The sequence below is a fragment of the Pantherophis guttatus genome, chromosome 1 (assembly GCF_059756535.1).
Source record: "Pantherophis guttatus breed Tessera chromosome 1, ASM5975653v1, whole genome shotgun sequence".
In the NCBI taxonomy this organism is placed as follows: Eukaryota; Metazoa; Chordata; class Lepidosauria; order Squamata; family Colubridae; genus Pantherophis; species Pantherophis guttatus.
Window position 1 is genome coordinate 312,864,475 of NC_142063.1, and position 13,782 is coordinate 312,878,256.

Sequence of the window (13,782 nt, forward strand, 5' to 3'; positions counted from 1 at the left end):
TAAGTTTTGTATTATTTTTATATTTAGTATAACTCTGGATGATTTAAAGAAATAATGCTGTGATTCATGGAGAAGATTTGCCTTGTGTCTTCTTACGCAGGAACTCCATGCCAGTGAAACATCTGTGTATGAACTATATTTCATTTCTAGAATATTGTTTATTTCCTACCATTCCATTTTTTCTTGGCAAGGGTTTTTTGGGTGGATCAAGCTGGACGGTTTTAAAGGTCTTGATTTCTCTCCCCATTTCGTTGTCAGAAAATTGTCTAACACATACATTTCTTTTGACTTCAACATCTGTTGGAAGTCAAAGTTTTTTTAACTGCTTTCTTGCAGCTCTTTTGCAACAATGAGCCTAGTGCTGGGTGAAACAGGGCAATGGACAGTGGGGGAAAAAAAACTTGTCAGCATAATTGAGACAATAGATTGAAAAGAGCTGTAGAAATCCAGATATTTCCTGAAGCTTCTTTTCTGTTGTTCTTTCTGTAACCTGTAAATCCTTATATCTGTGCCTGGGATTTCTATCAATTGTGTAACTCTTTAGAAACCCATATTGAAATAATATGTTATCTTTAGCTCCAAACAGCTTCTTTTAGCTGTATGCATGCATGCTTTCCTGAACATTGGAGAAACTTTGCAGAACAATAATTTTTTTTAAAGGCAGAGATAACGAGGAAATCCTAAATCTTTCATCTCCAAACTATGGAAACAAACCAATCATAATAGAAATCAACATACAATATTGCTGGTACAAAATAAAAGTAACTATTTATGCATGTAGTATGCTTAAATCATAGCCAACTTTAAGTGATAAATTTCATGTTAATGTAAATAGTCCACATCTTGATGTAACAAGAAAACTCTCACCAGTAGAGGGCTCTTGGGAAGGGTTGGGGAAGAGAATTTATTTCATCCCCTCTCAGGATCTTTGTCAACAGTGGGCATAATCACCACAAAAGGCAACAGTGACTGCATTGGTTTATTGAACCGAAGTTTGAATACAGTAGTCCTTTTAATTTCTCAGTTCTAGCACAACTAATGAGAAGTGCAGATCACTGATCAACACAATTTTCCCATTTAATGTAAGCAGAGAGGCTGTCTAAATTATTAATTAGTTAATTAACAAAAGTTGTTTTGTAGCTAATAGATTTCAGCGAGATTTCCCAGTATGAAGAAAGCAGCAACAAGAAGCAACAGACAAAAAACAGCATATAAATCAGCAAGTTATTGATTGAAAAAGTGTTTACAAATTACTCACAGTTCTACATGCTTCTCCCACATTACCCTCTTAAGGTCCTCTTCATTTCCTATTTCATAAACTGAAGTTGGTTTTCTTCAATCGTATCATAGAATATTGTTTCAATCTTAGAAGTCAGTTTGGGAAGAGACTAGTTGTTCTTGAGAAGTTAATGATCATAGAAGTTCATGTCCTGACTGTTTTATCCATCAGTCATACTTTGATCTTCTCCTGGACCTTGGCAGTTCATTGTTTTAGTTCACCCTAGCATGCTGTTACATGCATCTGTGTGTTCAGGTGGACTACATATACTTCTTTAGTCTGAGTATTCATCGTATCGTTCATTAAGTTCAGTATCCATCATGATCACTAAAAAAGATCATTTGCTGGCCAAGTCTCCAAAGAGGTTACATTCCACTCAAATATAGATTCTCTTTGGCTCAGCTAGGCCAGGGCTTCCATAGGTCCAAAGTACCCCTGTAACAGGGGCTATCTGCATTTGTACCTCAAAGGCTTCCTGAAATAGCCAAGCCTTAATCATTTTCCTTACATCCGCAGGGGTTGAGGTGATTCTGCAGCTGGATATGACCCTTGGGGTGGGGGCAAATCCATACATGTGTATCTTATAGTCTAAAATAAGCACAACCCTATTTTTTTCAATAGAGTAATCTAATTCTGAACTAGAGTAATGCCATTAAATTGGATGGGTATGATCAGAGCTGTGACAGTTGATCAGTTAGCTTTATTTTCAAAAATCACAATAGATTAAAAAGATGCCCCTTGTTAAACTAGCCCAACAATTTAATGTGTCTAAAAGTTCCACCAAGACCTTTGGAGAAGAGACATGCTTTGCTACGTGACAGAGGCTGAAGAACATTTCTTGAGATGACAGTTACTAATATTGCTGTGAATTAATTAACATAAGGTCCTTCCAGATGAGGCTGTATTATGAAGCCCCTGCCTTGTTCCAGAACTTTAATGGGATTCAGACACCATCCCCTTTTGTTATTTTCTTGTCTTTTCTCACCATGTCTTCCACTTTTTTCTTTTCAGAAAAAATATATTAAGGAAAGAAAAATACAGTTTTTATTGCTAGTGCAGGTGATTCTCAACTGGAAGCAATCATAGCCTGCAATCTTGTATTTTAGAGTTCACCAACCTGGGGGTCCTCCAGAACTTCCAGAATTCTTCACTCAGCTTGTCCGTTACTGAGAATTCTGGAAGTTGAAGTTCACATGTCTTGAACCTTGGGAAAGATGAACAAATATGTAGAAATTACCAGAAATAAAACCTTTCAAAGATTTTTCAAACATGTTTTTTATTCAGTGATGGATAATCACATATCCAAATGGAATATTCACTTTATTAGGTGGTGCGGACATAAACCCTTCTTCATTTGTGAAGTTCCAGCCTTCATTACTATTTTCTTATTTCTGAAATACAGGTTTTGCCTTTGTATACTGTACATGCCATGGTTTGTTTTTACAGGCAAGAGGACTTAGTTCTGTGAAGTCCCATTTACGTTGTAAAGTAATACAGTTCTGGAGGACAACAAAAGGAATAGCTCATTTTTAAAATAATTTTATTTTTTTTAAATTCCCTTGCTGAATTATTGTTGCCAAAGCAACAAACCTTAGTTTAGTACAATGAATCAGGAATTGAACTTACATTTGGGAGAGTTATATACAATTTATTTGTCATTAGACAAGAGGTTGTCTAAGAAACCGTGACAACCTAGCTTTAGTCAGACTGTTCTGTGTTTGTATGTGACTAAATGCAGATGTGCTGAAAGAAGCAGAGCGAAATGGAAATGGAATTAGCACTATCATGCCAAATAGAATGTACATCATAATGTATAATATAAACATGGGTATAAAAGTTGGACATTCATCTTCATATCAAGATATGCTGGTCTTGTATATGCCTCTGTGACTCTCAGGTCATTTATGAGGTTGTGGATGATAAATCACGATGCTATGTTTTGATTATTGATTTTAAAGTAGTGCACTTATCTACAGAGTTTTGGTAGACAGCCTTTTTATTCCTGATACGTTGCCAAATGGTCTTGGTTCAGTTGTACTGATGCTGTATAGTATTGATTAGCATATATAGAATTGGAGGTGGATCTTCCTGAATGCTTGTTCTCTTACCTTAAATGGTCTCTTGGAAGCTGTAGACAGGTTGGCACTTTAATGTTCACATCTATTTTGACAGGTACAAATTGCGTTGAAGTTCTACCAATGGATTTGACTTTCGTGCAAAGTTCTAAAGAAGATTTTTTTTGGTCCATAAGAATAAATAGAACCAATTTATTTTGTGGGGGGAGGAAATATACTCTATGACTCTATGACTACATACAATTAAAGCTGTCCCACCCACAATATATCCCTGATTATTCAAAGTGAAATATCAATATGCATATGGTGCCCATTTTGGACCAAGTAGGGGAGGTAATAGAAATCCTGACTCCTTGCCTGTAGACTGCTAGGGCCTGGATATGGAGAAATAGATACAGATTCTTTTCAACCAGATCATAAAGTTGCAGCAGAATTGGAAAAAAGTGATTTATGACTGTTTTTGACACTTACAGCTGTTACAGCATTCCCGCAGCCACATGGTCAAAATTAGGATGCTTGGCAACTGGCATGCATTTATGATGGTTGCAGTGTCCTGGGTCATGTGCTCTCCTTTTGCGACTTTCTGACAAGCAAATTCAATGGGGAAGCCAGATTCATTTAACAACTGTGTTACTAACTTAACAACTGTGGTGATTCACTTAAAAACTGTGGCAACTGTGTTTACTCATACAATGGAGCAAAATTCACTTGACAGTGAGTTGTGAATTCTTTTGCTTAGCACAGAAATTTTGGGCTCAATCGTGGTCATAAGGACTTCCTGTAGATAGATAGATCTGTAGAATTTGCAATGGTAAAATGCAGCAAAGAATGTCCACTAGGATGACTTAAATGAAAATTAAACAAATATATGAATGGCATGATTATCAATATGAGTAATCATGGTATTCTGGAATCATGCAACTAAAAGAGGTGCTTGGATTCTTGAGTGGGATGTGTTTATGCTCATGTCCTGCCTGTGGGCTTTTTGAAGTCATCAAACTGTCCAGTATAAGAACAGAGTTTGAAATTAAATATGACTTTGACCTTAATTTAGCATTTTGTTTGTTCTTGTTGATGCTCATAGGTCAGTATTTCCTTAGGAGGGGAAACTTTTTGTATTGTATCTAAAACGGGAGATAACAGAAGAACACACATCAAGAAAATGAAAAAGTCAGTTGTATAATAAACATATATTTTATTATCCAATTTCTATTGTGCCTCATTTTAAGGGGAAAAAAAACTCTGTTTTTAATATTGTTTTCACTGTTTCCTGAAGTTTTTGTTGTTGTTCAAAATGCACTGGGATTGAAATTTGGTAATAAAGTATACAACTTTCTTTTTCCTATATTCTAATCACCATAGAGCAATGATGGCTAACCTTTTTTTCCTCGGGTGCCAAAAGTGCGCGCATGCCCGCAATGACGTGCATGTGTGTGCCCACACCCATAATGCAATGCCCCCCGCCCACTTGCACGCACAATCCCCCCTGCCCTGCCCCACCCCCCTGTGCAGGTGCATATGACCCCCCCCCGCACCCGATTTTGGGCCTAGCAGGCCTCCCTAAAGCTTCTGGAGACCAGAAACTGCCCATTTCTGGATTTCCAATAGACCCATTTTTCGCCCTCCCAGAGGCTCCACGTGAGCCCTGTACCTGGCATCCAAAATGGGCTGCGTGGAGACTTCTGGGAGGGGCAGCATGGGTATGCACGCACGTCTCCCACATGCAAGGCAGAGATCCGAAAATCAGCTGGCCGGCGGGAAGCGCACGTGCATGCGCGGTAGAGCTGATTTAGCGCAACGGCTCGTGTGCCCGCAGAAATGGCCCCGCGTGCCACCTGTGGCACACGTGCCATAGGTTTGCCATCACGGCCATAGAGAGTCTGTCTGTTTCACACAACATATTAAACCATTATGTGATTTCTCTGGTTTTGGTTAGTATGCTGTGTGAATAGTGCTATTGTGGTTTCAAAGCATAGTTTATGGCTGAGACGATTGTAAACCAGGCCATTGCTATTAGTCAAGAAACCATAATTAACATAATTAACGTATGTACATCCAGCCACACAGTACTGTAATAAAATATTGGGAATTAGCAGTCATATTAAATTATTTGCATCCTAAGTATATAGCACTATATTGTGTACATATCTCATGGTTTGTGCAATATGGGCAAGAGTTTGTTGGTTTGCAAGGCAATATCCAGTTAAGAGAGCTTGGCTTGCATAGATTAATGAGTGTGGTTGGGGCAGTAGTGTGTTTCAAAAATTTTTACTACCAGTTCTGTAGATGTGGCTTGGTGGGCTTGGCATGGCTTGGTGGGCATGGCATCGTGGGTGTGGCAGGGGAAGGATACTGTAAAATCTCCATTCCCACCCCACCCCAGGAGAAGGATACTGTAAAATCTCCATTCCCCCCCCACTCCAGAGGAAGGTTACTGTAAAATCCCCATTTCTTCCTGATCAGCTGGGACTTGGGAGGCAGAGAATAGGTGATAGTCAGATTTTTTACTACCGGTTCTCCTAACTACTCAAAATTTCCACTACTGGTTCTCCAGAACTGGTCAGAACCTGCTGAAACCCACCTCTGGGTTGGGGTAATATAAAAAGGATGGTTGGTGAAATGTTGAAATGAAAAAGGTCTGGGGGAGACAAGCATATGAGAGATGGAATGTTTTACAAATGATGAAAAATATTGCATAATGTAGAGAAAAAGACAGATACAAGGAATTAAATTGTTAAGAAAGACAGTTAAAGTTAAAAGAGGCAGCATTTTTGATAAACATCAAATATTTTGCAAGTGGGTGAAAAGGATTAAAAAAGAATCTAATGCAGTTTGACTGAGGAAATCATTTGAGATGAAACTAAAATGTTTGAAGGAATATTTTAGAGATTTGGGTGGGAAGTATAGTGGTATTTTAAGAAATTAAATTGGAATGAATACTTTAAATGTTAATTTCCAATAAGAAATTGATGAAAAAGAAATAATAAATTCTCTGACACACTCCAACTAGATCAATTTGGTAGAATATTTACTACAGATAGGAAAATGGATAGAGAAGTTTTAAGGTATATAAATGTTTGTAAGAAGGTGGCTAGCATGTGGCCTATTTTATTGTAAGGTTTGAATGAATTTTGAAAGAAATAAAGATGACTGTGTAAGAATATACTTCTAGCTATTTTGTTAAATAGAAGTAAGACTGGGATATGTCAAGAAAACCCAAAGTCAATCAAATTACATCAGGAAGAAGAATGTGCATTAAAACAAGAAGAAAAAGAGTGAAGACCTAGATGATAAATGAATGGGGATTGAATATAAAAGTGAGTCAAGAGTATGGAAATAGTATGCGGTGGCTTGATCATATGGTGAGAATGAATGAGGATTGAATTGCAAAACAAATATACAAATGAAAAGTGATTTTGATTTTGTATTGTATAGGTGTTTTCATTACAGTAGAATATCGTTTAACACTATGGCATATTACATCGTTAAGAAGACTGAGAAAGTTTGGGTAGGGTAGAATTGATTAGATCCTGAAAAAAGAGAGGAGTGAGAAATGTAAAAAACAAAAGGGAAATTATGAAATGGCAGTTGGATGTGATGGAGGTAAGGATAGTTTGCATAATAAGGAAGGTATGGAGAAATGCACAAATCGCTTGTCCTTTTCTTTTTCTTATCTTTGAATATTTAATATTTAATTTCTTACAATTTCATGCTGCTTTTTAGTGTTTTGCATAACAAATGAGCATATCATGATGGGTAAGTATGCATGTTCAAGTGTACAGTATGATTCGCAGGTAAATAAAGCATAAATCCTGACACTGGAGGTCTGTTGATTTGGAGGTCACAGGTGAAGGCCTGACTTTGTGAAATTGGCTTATATCTCTCAATCTGTTTCTGACTTTGCATTTGAGTGTGACCAGAGGAAGGAAGTTGATCTTGGGGTCAGAGAGCTGTGGGGCTTGGACAGCTCTGGCTTATTTGATATTTCCATTACTCTTTTTGGGAGTGCGGGGGTGTTGATCCAGGAAATCAATATAAAACTCAAATCCTAAAAAAGGCTGCCAATACAACATTCATTCCCCTGAGTTTTTTTTTTTTTCTTTCATCCTGACAACTTTCTGGGAGTGGTGTGTGTAGGAGGAAGGGAGGAGCCCCTGACAGAAATGTGAAAGTGCATTGAAGCTAATTGGAATCTGCTGGAAAATAGTTCAGAATTGCACCTTCCAACTCTGTTGAAATATTCGGAAATTGTTTTTTTTTTTTGTCCTCGTGCAGAGTAATCTGCATCTTCAAGATTTTCCAGGACTGTACCCATAGCAAAGTCTCTGATGCCTGGTTTTCTATTAATCAAATTCCTATTTGTAATTGAACAAATGCAGAAGGAACTGATTGTCACATAAATAGAAATATTTACTATAGGTACTGTGCATATGTTTGAACCTCCATTGTTAAGTAACCTTGTTTTAAGGAAATGAGGTTTTCATTATGTCATTGTAACACAACATGGAACACTAAGAGGCTAACCATACTAGAGGGGTTGCCGTTGGCAGTTGCAGAAAACCCATTTAAAAGCTAAAGAATATGCATGTGGATTTGACACAGGGAAAAGATGTTAAAGCTTTTCTGATCCAGTTATATTTCTGATCAAATTGGGAGGAGGGAGGAAAGAAAAAAAGTTGAACTACAATTTTTAGTAATTGTAATTGTAAGAAAAGTACTGTAAGTAAAAAGCAAGACACTTTATCAATTTCTCCCTACTGAGTTAGGAAGGTAATAAAATGGTCTTGTCCCATTGGGCTCTTGGGAATTAGAGATTCTGGAGCTGCAGGTTTGGGGATATTTTATATTATGTATTGGTAGTTGCTTTCATTAATGTTACTCAATACGAGAGGCTGTTGCATTGTTTTACTGTATAAGTATGTGCTGGTTGTCCATCTAGTGATATTGCTATTAAGATAACATAAGAGCCAGACTGTATAATACTAAACATATATTTCCTGCAGCACTTTGTCGCCACAGATGTCCATGGGAAGTAAGTAAGCAATAAATGAGCGTAATTTCTACCTCCTACTTTTATTCCTTCAGCAATTGATATTGAGAGCCCCTTTTGCGTTAGGTTCTTTAATAATACATTGTCATCCTACAGTGTTCTTTTATAGCTGTGTTCTTCATGAAAAAAAAGATGTTTCCAGCTTTTTGAAGCAGTGCTGAAACTAGCACCCAAGTCTGTTATCCTCCCCCCCAAAAAATATAAAAATCAAGTGCTGAACCTTGATCTATTTTTCTGGGTCTATCCAGATATCATTAAAAAGAGATTCCATGAAAATTTATTTAGTAGATATTGTTTCAAGAGTTAACCTGTACTCTTCCCCCTCTTATCCACTTTACAATGGAGAAAGAACATTTTCTGAAGTAGTTCTGACCTAAACTATTTTCTGATGAGCATTTCTTCACTGTTTTAGCTGACCATTTAGCTGGGAAAGGGGGCTTTTATTAGAGTTGTCAGTCTGAATCTAATGGGCAATCAGGCCTGTGGAGGGAAAATAAGTTGTTGCTTTATCTATTGAATGAGACAGTCTATGTTTGCAGAGCATAGCTGACATAGCTCAGTTATTAAAGGGGGAAAAAGCCCTTGAAATGCAAACAGGTGATTGAAATGATATGTGATAACCTGGCTGGTGGATAAAGCTACAGAAACCATAACATATGTCCCCAATTATGAAACTTCAGTGGGTGTATTTTTCTTCTTGGCTCACATTTCTCACTATGAACTAAGAGTACATAATAATAAAACCTTGGATGTCAGCCAGCATAAATAGACATTTTGGCTAACTCCAAGCATGTTTGTAGAAGACACAAAGTAATGCAGCTGTTGAATTGGATACCCTCCAATAAAGGATATCATTGCTCACCCCCCAAATATCCTTTCTTTAAGTCAGAAATAAGCAGATATTTTGCATCTCAGAAATGCATCTGTTCATTTCAATTCACACTAAGTGTATTGTTTGTGCCTCGAGACATAAACAATACATTTTTGTGCCCATTCTTTAAGTTGCAAATTGCGCCACAATATTCTGCAAAGTGCAGATATTTTCATAAAAATTCATTCCAGTTCCTAGATATGTGTAGAAGTTGAAAACTGATAAATTGGAATAGAAATTTGGATTGGTTAATTTTTTTCTTCCAGTCGTAAAGTAAATGTCTGCTTCAAATTTTAATTAACTTCAGATGACTGCACTTCCAACAATATGGAAGTGGTTTACCCTTGTTTTCTTCCAGGATCTTTGTTGACTTCTCAGTCTAGCTATGGCCCTAATATACCCTGCTAATCTTTCATCCAAGCATTAAGCAAGACTAACTTTATTTGCCTTTTAGGCATCAGGCATTGCAACCTGCTGAGAACTTCCAATTCTAGTGAAGTGTGATCCAGATGAAGTTCACTAGTATCTCAGCAACTTCACTTTCATTAAATTTCCAATCATTATGGTAACAATAAATCACACTATCAGAAGTATAGGTTCAAATTTAACATCACTGGCAGAGTGGTAACAAGTATAAGGTCAACCATGTGCAGGGTGGTACAGCCAGAATTGTTATGGAGAAAATAATGCATTTCTTACCTCAAAATGTTAGGGTGTCAAGGACCTGGTAAAAAGGCCACTGAAGGAGGATAAGATCAAGGGACATAAAATTCTGCATAAAATTCTACATGGAAAAAGTGGACAGGAAATCATTTTCTTCCATTTCTCAAAAAAAAAAAAAAAAAGTAGGGCTTTGCCATCCAGTGAAGCTGATTCGAAGATTTAGAACAAGCAAAAGCAAGTACTGTATTTAAGTACTGTATCACAAAGGTGCTGTTTCCAAAAGGCATCTGAATTTCCTTGAAGAATTGAAGAAGTTTTTTAGATGAGAAGTGAAACGTTTTCAAAGAAAACACTGAGGAAGCTCAATTGCCTTTTGGAAAAAGCATCTTTGGGACAACCATGACCTGGATGATTGAGAATTTCCATAGACATGTATTTAAGATGGTGAACAGTTAAGCTGTGGTATTCATTACATGATCTTTAAATGGGAAACAGGTGTGTTCATGGAGGACAGATCTATCAAGGGTTATTAATCTTGAACCTCTCGATTAAGGCCAGCAAATCTCCAAATATAGTTGCAATGCAACAATGGCAGAAGAATGGCTTGTCTATCTCCTGCTTGTAAACAGCCCAGAGCATCTGGGTGGCCACTATGAGAAACAAAATGCTAGGCTGTGATGGGCCTTGCCTTGATCCAACAGGATTGTTCTTTAGTTCTTTGCAGCCCTTTGGTATTTGACTTGTAGTTTTTAAATGATTAGAAGTCAGCCCCTTTGAGTTTTGTCAGATTAGGTACAGAATTACTACATGCTGACTTGCCTTAGATGTATTCTTATACTTTAGGTTTTTATGCTCCCCTATCCTCAACAGTTCTGAGTGGCTCATGACAATCAAAGAAATTACAATAAAATCATTAAAACAAAAGATAAGATGGCAAGTACAATGAAGGGAAGAATTTCACTCTTCCTTGCCAAAAGTCTGGGTGAGGAGCCAGGTCTTCACAGAAGAGCGAGGGTCAACTGGATCGGGTTGGGGGGAGGGTGGCTTGTTGTAGAAGGCAGGCTGAAAAGGTACACTTCCATATCCCAATAGATGACATTGCTTAACTGAATGAACCCAGAGCCTGCCAACTCTACAGGATTGAATTGGCCAGGCAGATGTTATAGGACATAAACAGTCCCTTAAATAGCTAGACCCTGAGCCATAATAGCAAGCCATCTAGTAAGAAAGATGGTGGCATTATAGAATGTGAAATTTGTGAATGGTATTTCTTTAACTGGTATAGCCTGCAATATCTTTGCCTCCAAGGGAAAGTGGAAGGTGGAGAGAGGTTGTTAATAATTTTTATGGGAGCTGGCTGGAAAGAAATGTGATGCATGTAGGTGGGGGCAGGGAAGAGGAGATATATATGCATGGTATTTCTTACTATATATTTCCTACACATAGTAGGAAATTGTGAAAGGCATAACGAAGGAGCAAAATTGAGATTGTTGCAGTATTACTTTGAATAAGATTGAATTTCCAGGACCAGATTATTTAGGGTTCCCATGGAACTAGATGATAGGCTCGCTGAACTGTTACCTAATATCTTTTAAAAATCCTGCAAAACTGGTGAAATGCCAGATGACTAGAAGAGGACAAAATTATGTATATTCAAAAATGGGAGGAAAGAAAATCCAACAAACTGCAGACCAATCTGAGACTGTTACCTGGGAGGTTGAGGTAATGCTTTTCAGATTTGCAGATAATATAAAATTGTGCCATAATTAATGTCTTAGAAGACAAAATGATCTTGATAAGCTGGAAAATGAGCTATAAGTAACCAAAATAAATTTAAGAAAGATGAAGATCTAAGGCAACACAAGTCAGATGTAGAAGGGTAGGACCAATCCATACATGAATCAGTAATAATATTTATTTAGGAAATAAAATGTAATAGAAAGTTATAAAATATAATAAAGTGGCTCATTTCCATAAAGAAATATTTCTTGGAATAATTTTAATTACAAACTGAGTATGAACCAGCACTGTGATGGGGCTGCAAAAAAAAGCCAATACCACTTTAGGCACCAACAGGAATATACTTCCAAATCATCAGAAGTAATTGTTCCAATCCATTCTGCTTTGGTCAGATCTTACCTAGAACACCAGGTCTAGCTCTTGGAACACTTAAAACAGATTCAAGGAAATCGGAACATGTTTACAGAAGGGCATTAAAGAAGATCAGGGACTGGGAGCAATAGCTTGGGAAGGCTATTTTATTTCCCTAAAGCTGTATTCGCATTATTTCTGGGGGAGAAAATTTTATATTACTAAAATCTCTTTATCATTTCGCAGATTACTTACTGTAATATTGCAGACTAACAGAATTCTCAATTTGTAGCAAATTTGCTTTTTATATAGATAGCATCTTCATTCTGTATTTCCATTTCTCATTACAACTTCAGGAACACAGCTGCTGCCCATTATTTCTAACTATTAAAGAAGAATTTGGAAGAAAACCTCCTAACAAGATTAGGCTGGAAAAAGAGTGAGAATTTAAGAGTGGGAGCCAGATTCATTAGAAGTATACACATTCTTGGCCTGTTTGTTTGGCAGTCTCACTACAGGAAGGAGGTAATATTTAGCAGATCAGAAATTCTTAAGATCAACTAATCTCATCCTAGGACATTTTTAATTGCTATTATTATTGTCAGTTAGCCTTATCTTCTTTTAATTTCTTTCCCTCCACTTCTTAAATAATTAATACTATTGTATTATCTATTCCTTTTTTTATTTATTTGTTGCTACCTCAAAATTGAATGATTATAAGCCATTTGGTGTTGACTCCTAGCAACACATAGGCCATTCTCTTCCCTCTGAATCTTCCTGAATCTTCCAGTTTCATTTCCTTCTCAGTTTCTGAGGTTTCTTCCAGTTCTTCAGGAGAGTTTCAGAGACTTGAGGAATCGCAGCAGAATGGAATTTAGCAAGTTCCTTATACTCCAGCACATACTTATTTTTTTCTTAATTTATAAAAATCAGTTTCTCTAACCAACCTTTTGCAAACCTAGCATGCCTCCCCTCCAGATCTATTCAGACTTCAACTTTCCTAATTGGAATTAGATCACAGGAATTTAAACCTCAACATATTTGTAGAATACATTTCAGGAAAGATTTTTAGTTTGCCTAATAACAAGTTATAGGTTAACAACATTTTCCTACTAAGTAAGGTAAATCCTCATAAATTTACATAATACTTAGAAGATAGACTACTACAGCTGGTCATAGAATCACAGAGATGATAGAAGTGATCTAGTCCAACTTTCTCGCGCCCAGGAAAAGATCCTTGTCATCTCTGTGTAAACCCTGAAGATTTCCAGAGGTGACTTTTCCAAAGGAAAAGTCACCTCTTCGTGTGCAGCCTGCTTCACTAGCTAACAGCTTGTATGATCATGATATCTACCTAATATTTTGCTGAACCTACCATCTTGGGTAGAGAGCTATTGATTTTGGTTGTTTCCTCTGGGGCAACACCAATTAATTCCAGTGGATAACACTGGACAATGGATAATATTACAGTTATGTCTTTAATTTAGAATGCAGCTATCCTTTGCTCTTTTTTAAACTGTAGCTGTTTGTAGTTAGATGGAAGCTCCTTTGTCCTCTGTTGTCTGTATGTTATCTATTCCACAACTCAAGAAAGTGCAATTGGCTGAGTGGAAGATTCATTAAGAAACAGATAATTTACATAGAACTCAAGTCTTTTAGTTTTGATACTCAGCATCTACTTGGCTGCCCCATTGTCTCCTTCAACACTGATAATCCCAGCTAGTATGAGCATTGTGAAATAAATCCAGATGTG

General features: G+C 37.0%; 1 protein-coding gene across 1 annotated transcript in view; it reads left to right on the forward strand.

The window, feature by feature from the left end:
- The window catches only part of SPTBN1 (spectrin beta, non-erythrocytic 1), a 170,842-nt gene that overhangs the window by 31,961 nt on the left and 125,099 nt on the right, over positions 1-13,782 (forward strand). The gene's annotated exons all lie outside the window — the stretch shown is intronic.